The sequence below is a fragment of the Lissotriton helveticus genome, chromosome 1_1 (assembly GCF_964261635.1).
Source record: "Lissotriton helveticus chromosome 1_1, aLisHel1.1, whole genome shotgun sequence".
Taxonomy (NCBI): domain Eukaryota; kingdom Metazoa; phylum Chordata; class Amphibia; order Caudata; family Salamandridae; genus Lissotriton; species Lissotriton helveticus.
Window position 1 is genome coordinate 3393829 of NC_136057.1, and position 9976 is coordinate 3403804.

The following is a 9976-nucleotide window of genomic DNA, read 5'->3' on the forward strand; positions in this document are numbered from 1 at the left end:
AAGCCCGAGCCCTGAGCCCTAAACCCTAACAACGAAATAATACACTCGAGCCCGGAACCCTAAACCCTACCTCTGAGCCCTAAACCCTACTAGTGACCCTTAAACCCTAAAAACGGGCCTTAAACCCTCACATCCAGCCCCAGCCCTGAGCCCTAAGCCCGAGCCCTGAGCCCTAAACCCTAACAACGAAGTTATACACTCGAGCCCGGAACCCTAAACCCTACCTCTGAGCCCTAAACCCTACTAGTGGCCCTTAAACCCTAAAAACGGACCTTAAACCCTCACATCCAGCCCCAGCCCTGAGCCCTAAGCCCGAGCCCTGAGCCCTAAACCCTAACCGCGAAATTATACACTTAAGCCCGGAACCCTAAACCCTACCGCTGAGCGCTAAACCCTACTAGTGGCCCTTTAACCCTATAAACGGGCCTTAAACCCTCACATCCAGCCCCAGCCCTGAGCCCTAAGCCCAAGCCCTGAGCCCTAAACCCTAACCGCGAAATTATACACTTAAGCCCGGAACCCTAAACCCTACCTCTGAGCCCTAAACCCTACTAGTGACCCTTAAACACTAAAAACGGACCTTAAACCCTCACATCCAGCCCCAGCCCTGAGCCCTAAGCCCGAGCCCTGAGCCCTAAACCCTAACAACGAAGTTATACACTCGAGCCCGGAACCCTAAACCCTACCTCTGAGCCCTAAACCCTACTAGTGGCCCTTAAACCCTAAAAACGGGCCTTAAACCCTCACATCCAGCCCCAGCCCTGAGCCCTAAGCCCGAGCCCTGAGCCCTAAACCCTAACAACGAAATTATACACTCGAGCCCGGAACCCTAAACCCTACCTCTGAGCCCTAAACCCTACTAGTGGCCCTTAACCCCTAAAAACGGACCTTAAACCCTCACATCCAGCCCCAGCCCTGAGCCCTAATCCCGAGCCCTGAAACCCTAACCGCGAAATTATACACTTAAGCCCGGAACCCTAAACCCTACCGCTGAGCGCTAAACCCTACTAGTGGCCCTTTAACCCTATAAACGGGCCTTAAACCCTCACATCCAGCCCCAGCCCTGAGCCCTAAGCCCAAGCCCTGAGCCCTAAACCCTAACCGCGAAATTATACACTTAAGCCCGGAACCCTAAACCCTACCTCTGAGCCCTAAACCCTACTAGTGACCCTTAAACCCTAAAAACGGACCTTAAACCCTCACATCCAGCCCCAGCCCTGAGCCCTAAGCCCGAGCCCTGAGCCCTAAACCCTAACCGCGAAATTATACACTTAAGCCCGGAACCCTAAACCCTACCGCTGAGCCCTAAACCCTACTAGTGGCCCTTAAACCCTAAAAACGGGCCTTAAACCCTCACATCCAGCCCCAGCCCTGAGCCCTAAGCCCGAGCCCTGAGCCCTAAACCCTAACAACGAAGTTATACACTCGAGCCCGGAACCCTAAACCCTACCTCTGAGCCCTAAACCCTACTAGTGGCCCTTAAACCCTAAAAACGGGCCTTAAACCCTCACATCCAGCCCCAGCCCTGAGCCCTAAGCCCGAGCCCTGAGCCCTAAACCCTAACAACGAAATAATACACTCGAGCCCGGAACCCTAAACCCTACCTCTGAGCCCTAAACCCTACTAGTGACCCTTAAACCCTAAAAACGGGCCTTAAACCCTCACATCCAGCCCCAGCCCTGAGCCCTAAGCCCGAGCCCTGAGCCCTAAACCCTAACAACGAAGTTATACACTCGAGCCCGGAACCCTAAACCCTACCTCTGAGCCCTAAACCCTACTAGTGGCCCTTAAACCCTAAAAACGGGCCTTAAACCCTCACATCCAGCCCCAGCCCTGAGCCCTAAGCCCGAGCCCTGAGCCCTAAACCCTAACAACGAAATTATACACTCGAGCCCGGAACCCTAAACCCTACCTCTGAGCCCTAAACCCTACTAGTGACCCTTAAACCCTAAAAACGGGCCTTAAACCCTCACATCCAGCCCCAGCCCTGAGCCCTAAGCCCGAGCCCTGAGCCCTAAACCCTAACAACGAAGTTATACACTCGAGCCCGGAACCCTAAACCCTACCTCTGAGCCCTAAACCCTACTAGTGGCCCTTTAACCCTATAAACGGGCCTTAAACCCTCACATCCAGCCCCAGCCCTGAGCCCTAAGCCCGAGCCCTGAGCCCTAAACCCTAACCGCGAAATTATACACTTAAGCCCGGAACCCTAAACCCTACCGCTGAGCCCTAAACCCTACTAGTGGCCCTTAAACCCTAAAAACGGGCCTTAAACCCTCACATCCAGCCCCAGCCCTGAGCCCTAAGCCCGAGCCCTGAGCCCTAAACCCTAACAACGAAGTTATACACTCGAGCCCGGAACCCTAAACCCTACCTCTGAGCCCTAAACCCTACTAGTGGCCCTTAAACCCTAAAAACGGACCTTAAACCCTCACATCCAGCCCCAGCCCTGAGCCCTAAGCCCGAGCCCTGAGCCCTAAACCCTAACAACGAAATTATACACTCGAGCCCGGAACCCTAAACCCTACCTCTGAGCCCTAAACCCTACTAGTGACCCTTAAACCCTAAAAACGGACCTTAAACCCTCACATCCAGCCCCAGCCCTGAGCCCTAATCCCGAGCCCTGAAACCCTAACCGCGAAATTATACACTTAAGCCCGGAACCCTAAACCCTACCGCTGAGCGCTAAACCCTACTAGTGGCCCTTAAACCCTAAAAACGGGCCTTAAACCCTCACATCCAGCCCCAGCCCTGAGCCCTAAGCCCGAGCCCTGAGCCCTAAACCCTAACAACGAAATTATACACTCGAGCCCGGAACCCTAAACCCTACCTCTGAGCCCTAAACCCTACTAGTGGCCCTTAACCCCTAAAAACGGACCTTAAACCCTCACATCCAGCCCCAGCCCTGAGCCCTAATCCCGAGCCCTGAAACCCTAACCGCGAAATTATACACTTAAGCCCGGAACCCTAAACCCTACCGCTGAGCGCTAAACCCTACTAGTGGCCCTTTAACCCTATAAACGGGCCTTAAACCCTCACATCCAGCCCCAGCCCTGAGCCCTAAGCCCAAGCCCTGAGCCCTAAACCCTAACCGCGAAATTATACACTTAAGCCCGGAACCCTAAACCCTACCTCTGAGCCCTAAACCCTACTAGTGACCCTTAAACCCTAAAAACGGACCTTAAACCCTCACATCCAGCCCCAGCCCTGAGCCCTAAGCCCGAGCCCTGAGCCCTAAACCCTAACCGCGAAATTATACACTTAAGCCCGGAACCCTAAACCCTACCGCTGAGCCCTAAACCCTACTAGTGGCCCTTAAACCCTAAAAACGGGCCTTAAACCCTCACATCCAGCCCCAGCCCTGAGCCCTAAGCCCGAGCCCTGAGCCCTAAACCCTAACAACGAAGTTATACACTCGAGCCCGGAACCCTAAACCCTACCTCTGAGCCCTAAACCCTACTAGTGGCCCTTAAACCCTAAAAACGGGCCTTAAACCCTCACATCCAGCCCCAGCCCTGAGCCCTAAGCCCGAGCCCTGAGCCCTAAACCCTAACAACGAAATAATACACTCGAGCCCGGAACCCTAAACCCTACCTCTGAGCCCTAAACCCTACTAGTGACCCTTAAACCCTAAAAACGGACCTTAAACCCTCACATCCAGCCCCAGCCCTGAGCCCTAAGCCCGAGCCCTGAGCCCTAAACCCTAACCGCGAAATTATACACTTAAGCCCGGAACCCTAAACCCTACCGCTGAGCGCTAAACCCTACTAGTGGCCCTTTAACCCTATAAACGGGCCTTAAACCCTCACATCCAGCCCCAGCCCTGAGCCCTAAGCCCAAGCCCTGAGCCCTAAACCCTAACCGCGAAATTATACACTTAAGCCCGGAACCCTAAACCCTACCTCTGAGCCCTAAACCCTACTAGTGACCCTTAAACACTAAAAACGGACCTTAAACCCTCACATCCAGCCCCAGCCCTGAGCCCTAAGCCCGAGCCCTGAGCCCTAAACCCTAACAACGAAATAATACACTCGAGCCCGGAACCCTAAACCCTACCTCTGAGCCCTAAACCCTACTAGTGACCCTTAAACCCTAAAAACGGGCCTTAAACCCTCACATCCAGCCCCAGCCCTGAGCCCTAAGCCCGAGCCCTGAGCCCTAAACCCTAACAACGAAGTTATACACTCGAGCCCGGAACCCTAAACCCTACCTCTGAGCCCTAAACCCTACTAGTGGCCCTTAAACCCTAAAAACGGGCCTTAAACCCTCACATCCAGCCCCAGCCCTGAGCCCTAAGCCCGAGCCCTGAGCCCTAAACCCTAACAACGAAGTTATACACTCGAGCCCGGAACCCTAAACCCTACCTCTGAGCCCTAAACCCTACTAGTGACCCTTAAACCCTAAAAACGGACCTTAAACCCTCACATCCAGCCCCAGCCCTGAGCCCTAAGCCCGAGCCCTGAGCCCTAAACCCTAACCGCGAAATTATACACTTAAGCCCGGAACCCTAAACCCTACCGCTGAGCCCTAAACCCTACTAGTGGCCCTTAAACCCTAAAAACGGGCCTTAAACCCTCACATCCAGCCCCAGCCCTGAGCCCTAAGCCCGAGCCCTGAGCCCTAAACCCTAACAACGAAGTTATACACTCGAGCCCGGAACCCTAAACCCTACCTCTGAGCCCTAAACCCTACTAGTGGCCCTTAAACCCTAAAAACGGGCCTTAAACCCTCACATCCAGCCCCAGCCCTGAGCCCTAAGCCCGAGCCCTGAGCCCTAAACCCTAACAACGAAATTATACACTCGAGCCCGGAACCCTAAACCCTACCTCTGAGCCCTAAACCCTACTAGTGGCCCTTAAACCCTAAAAACGGGCCTTAAACCCTCACATCCAGCCCCAGCCCTGAGCCCTAAGCCCGAGCCCTGAGCCCTAAACCCTAACAACGAAGTTATACACTCGAGCCCGGAACCCTAAACCCTACCTCTGAGCCCTAAACCCTACTAGTGGCCCTTAAACCCTAAAAACGGGCCTTAAACCCTCACATCCAGCCCCAGCCCTGAGCCCTAAGCCCGAGCCCTGAGCCCTAAACCCTAACAACGAAGTTATACACTCGAGCCCGGAACCCTAAACCCTACCTCTGAGCCCTAAACCCTACTAGTGGCCCTTAAACCCTAAAAACGGGCCTTAAACCCTCACATCCAGCCCCAGCCCTGAGCCCTAAGCCCGAGCCCTGAGCCCTAAACCCTAACAACGAAATTATACACTCGAGCCCGGAACCCTAAACCCTACCTCTGAGCCCTAAACCCTACTAGTGGCCCTTTAACCCTATAAACGGGCCTTAAACCCTCACATCCAGCCCCAGCCCTGAGCCCTAAGCCCGAGCCCTGAGCCCTAAACCCTAACAACGAAATTATACACTCGAGCCCGGAACCCTAAACCCTACCTCTGAGCCCTAAACCCTACTAGTGGCCCTTAAACCCTAAAAACGGGCCTTAAACCCTCACATCCAGCCCCAGCCCTGAGCCCTAAGCCCGAGCCCTGAGCCCTAAACCCTAACAACGAAGTTATACACTCGAGCCCGGAACCCTAAACCCTACCTCTGAGCCCTAAACCCTACTAGTGGCCCTTAAACCCTAAAAACGGGCCTTAAACCCTCACATCCAGCCCCAGCCCTGAGCCCTAAGCCCGAGCCCTGAGCCCTAAACCCTAACAACGAAATAATACACTCGAGCCCGGAACCCTAAACCCTACCTCTGAGCCCTAAACCCTACTAGTGACCCTTAAACCCTAAAAACGGACCTTAAACCCTCACATCCAGCCCCAGCCCTGAGCCCTAAGCCCGAGCCCTGAGCCCTAAACCCTAACCGCGAAATTATACACTTAAGCCCGGAACCCTAAACCCTACCGCTGAGCCCTAAACCCTACTAGTGGCCCTTAAACCCTAAAAACGGGCCTTAAACCCTCACATCCAGCCCCAGCCCTGAGCCCTAAGCCCGAGCCCTGAGCCCTAAACCCTAACAACGAAATTATACACTCGAGCCCGGAACCCTAAACCCTACCTCTGAGCCCTAAACCCTACTAGTGGCCCTTAAACCCTAAAAACGGGCCTTAAACCCTCACATCCAGCCCCAGCCCTGAGCCCTAAGCCCGAGCCCTGAGCCCTAAACCCTAACAACGAAATTATACACTCGAGCCCGGAACCCTAAACCCTACCTCTGAGCCCTAAACCCTACTAGTGGCCCTTAACCCCTAAAAACGGACCTTAAACCCTCACATCCAGCCCCAGCCCTGAGCCCTAATCCCGAGCCCTGAAACCCTAACCGCGAAATATACACTTAAGCCCGGAACCCTAAACCCTACCGCTGAGCGCTAAACCCTACTAGTGGCCCTTAAACCCTATAAACGGGCCTTAAACCCTCACATCCAGCCCCAGCCCTGAGCCCTAAGCCCGAGCCCTGAGCCCTAAACCCTAACAACGAAATTATACACTCGAGCCCGGAACCCTAAACCCTACCTCTGAGCCCTAAACCCTACTAGTGACCCTTAAACCCTAAAAACGGACCTTAAACCCTCACATCCAGCCCCAGCCCTGAGCCCTAAGCCCGAGCCCTGAGCCCTAAACCCTAACAACGAAATAATACACTCGAGCCCGGAACCCTAAACCCTACCTCTGAGCCCTAAACCCTACTAGTGGCCCTTAACCCCTAAAAACGGACCTTAAACCCTCACATCCAGCCCCAGCCCTGAGCCCTAATCCCGAGCCCTGAAACCCTAACCGCGAAATTATACACTTAAGCCCGGAACCCTAAACCCTACCGCTGAGCGCTAAACCCTACTAGTGGCCCTTAAACCCTATAAACGGGCCTTAAACCCTCACATCCAGCCCCAGCCCTGAGCCCTAAGCCCGAGCCCTGAGCCCTAAACCCTAACAACGAAATTATACACTCGAGCCCGGAACCCTAAACCCTACCTCTGAGCCCTAAACCCTACTAGTGACCCTTAAACCCTAAAAACGGACCTTAAACCCTCACATCCAGCCCCAGCCCTGAGCCCTAAGCCCGAGCCCTGAGCCCTAAACCCTAACAACGAAATAATACACTCGAGCCCGGAACCCTAAACCCTACCTCTGAGCCCTAAACCCTACTAGTGACCCTTAAACCCTAAAAACGGACCTTAAACCCTCACATCCAGCCCCAGCCCTGAGCCCTAAGCCCGAGCCCTGAGCCCTAAACCCTAACCGCGAAATTATACACTTAAGCCCGGAACCCTAAACCCTACCGCTGAGCGCTAAACCCTACTAGTGGCCCTTTAACCCTATAAACGGGCCTTAAACCCTCACATCCAGCCCCAGCCCTGAGCCCTAAGCCCGAGCCCTGAGCCCTAAACCCTAACAACGAAATAATACACTCGAGCCCGGAACCCTAAACCCTACCTCTGAGCCCTAAACCCTACTAGTGACCCTTAAACCCTAAAAACGGACCTTAAACCCTCACATCCAGCCCCAGCCCTGAGCCCTAAGCCCGAGCCCTGAGCCCTAAACCCTAACCGCGAAATTATACACTTAAGCCCGGAACCCTAAACCCTACCGCTGAGCGCTAAACCCTACTAGTGGCCCTTTAACCCTATAAACGGGCCTTAAACCCTCACATCCAGCCCCAGCCCTGAGCCCTAAGCCCAAGCCCTGAGCCCTAAACCCTAACCGCGAAATTATACACTTAAGCCCGGAACCCTAAACCCTACCTCTGAGCCCTAAACCCTACTAGTGACCCTTAAACACTAAAAACGGACCTTAAACCCTCACATCCAGCCCCAGCCCTGAGCCCTAAGCCCGAGCCCTGAGCCCTAAACCCTAACAACGAAATAATACACTCGAGCCCGGAACCCTAAACCCTACCTCTGAGCCCTAAACCCTACTAGTGACCCTTAAACCCTAAAAACGGGCCTTAAACCCTCACATCCAGCCCCAGCCCTGAGCCCTAAGCCCGAGCCCTGAGCCCTAAACCCTAACAACGAAGTTATACACTCGAGCCCGGAACCCTAAACCCTACCTCTGAGCCCTAAACCCTACTAGTGGCCCTTAAACCCTAAAAACGGGCCTTAAACCCTCACATCCAGCCCCAGCCCTGAGCCCTAAGCCCGAGCCCTGAGCCCTAAACCCTAACAACGAAATAATACACTCGAGCCCGGAACCCTAAACCCTACCTCTGAGCCCTAAACCCTACTAGTGACCCTTAAACCCTAAAAACGGACCTTAAACCCTCACATCCAGCCCCAGCCCTGAGCCCTAAGCCCGAGCCCTGAGCCCTAAACCCTAACAACGAAGTTATACACTCGAGCCCGGAACCCTAAACCCTACCGCTGAGCGCTAAACCCTACTAGTGGCCCTTTAACCCTATAAACGGGCCTTAAACCCTCACATCCAGCCCCAGCCCTGAGCCCTAAGCCCGAGCCCTGAGCCCTAAACCCTAACAACGAAGTTATACACTCGAGCCCGGAACCCTAAACCCTACCTCTGAGCCCTAAACCCTACTAGTGACCCTTAAACCCTAAAAACGGGCCTTAAACCCTCACATCCAGCCCCAGCCCTGAGCCCTAAGCCCGAGCCCTGAGCCCTAAACCCTAACAACGAAATAATACACTCGAGCCCGGAACCCTAAACCCTACCTCTGAGCCCTAAACCCTACTAGTGACCCTTAAACCCTAAAAACGGGCCTTAAACCCTCACATCCAGCCCCAGCCCTGAGCCCTAAGCCCGAGCCCTGAGCCCTAAACCCTAACAACGAAGTTATACACTCGAGCCCGGAACCCTAAACCCTACCTCTGAGCCCTAAACCCTACTAGTGGCCCTTAAACCCTAAAAACGGGCCTTAAACCCTCACATCCAGCCCCAGCCCTGAGCCCTAAGCCCGAGCCCTGAGCCCTAAACCCTAACAACGAAATAATACACTCGAGCCCGGAACCCTAAACCCTACCTCTGAGCCCTAAACCCTACTAGTGGCCCTTAAACCCTAAAAACGGGCCTTAAACCCTCACATCCAGCCCCAGCCCTGAGCCCTAAGCCCGAGCCCTGAGCCCTAAACCCTAACAACGAAATAATACACTCGAGCCCGGAACCCTAAACCCTACCTCTGAGCCCTAAACCCTACTAGTGACCCTTAAACCCTAAAAACGGACCTTAAACCCTCACATCCAGCCCCAGCCCTGAGCCCTAAGCCCGAGCCCTGAGCCCTAAACCCTAACAACGAAGTTATACACTCGAGCCCGGAACCCTAAACCCTACCGCTGAGCGCTAAACCCTACTAGTGGCCCTTTAACCCTATAAACGGGCCTTAAACCCTCACATCCAGCCCCAGCCCTGAGCCCTAAGCCCGAGCCCTGAGCCCTAAACCCTAACAACGAAATAATACACTCGAGCCCGGAACCCTAAACCCTACCTCTGAGCCCTAAACCCTACTAGTGACCCTTAAACCCTAAAAACGGACCTTAAACCCTCACATCCAGCCCCAGCCCTGAGCCCTAAGCCCGAGCCCTGAGCCCTAAACCCTAACAACGAAGTTATACACTCGAGCCCGGAACCCTAAACCCTACCTCTGAGCCCTAAACCCTACTAGTGGCCCTTAAACCCTAAAAACGGGCCTTAAACCCTCACATCCAGCCCCAGCCCTGAGCCCTAAGCCCGAGCCCTGAGCCCTAAACCCTAACAACGAAGTTATACACTCGAGCCCGGAACCCTAAACCCTACCGCTGAGCGCTAAACCCTACTAGTGGCCCTTTAACCCTATAAACGGGCCTTAAACCCTCACATCCAGCCCCAGCCCTGAGCCCTAAGCCCGAGCCCTGAGCCCTAAACCCTAACCGCGAAATTATACACTTAAGCCCGGAACCCTAAACCCTACCGCTGAGCGCTAAACCCTACTAGTGGCCCTTTAACCCTATAAACGGGCCTTAAACCCTCACATCCAGCCCCAGCCCTGAGC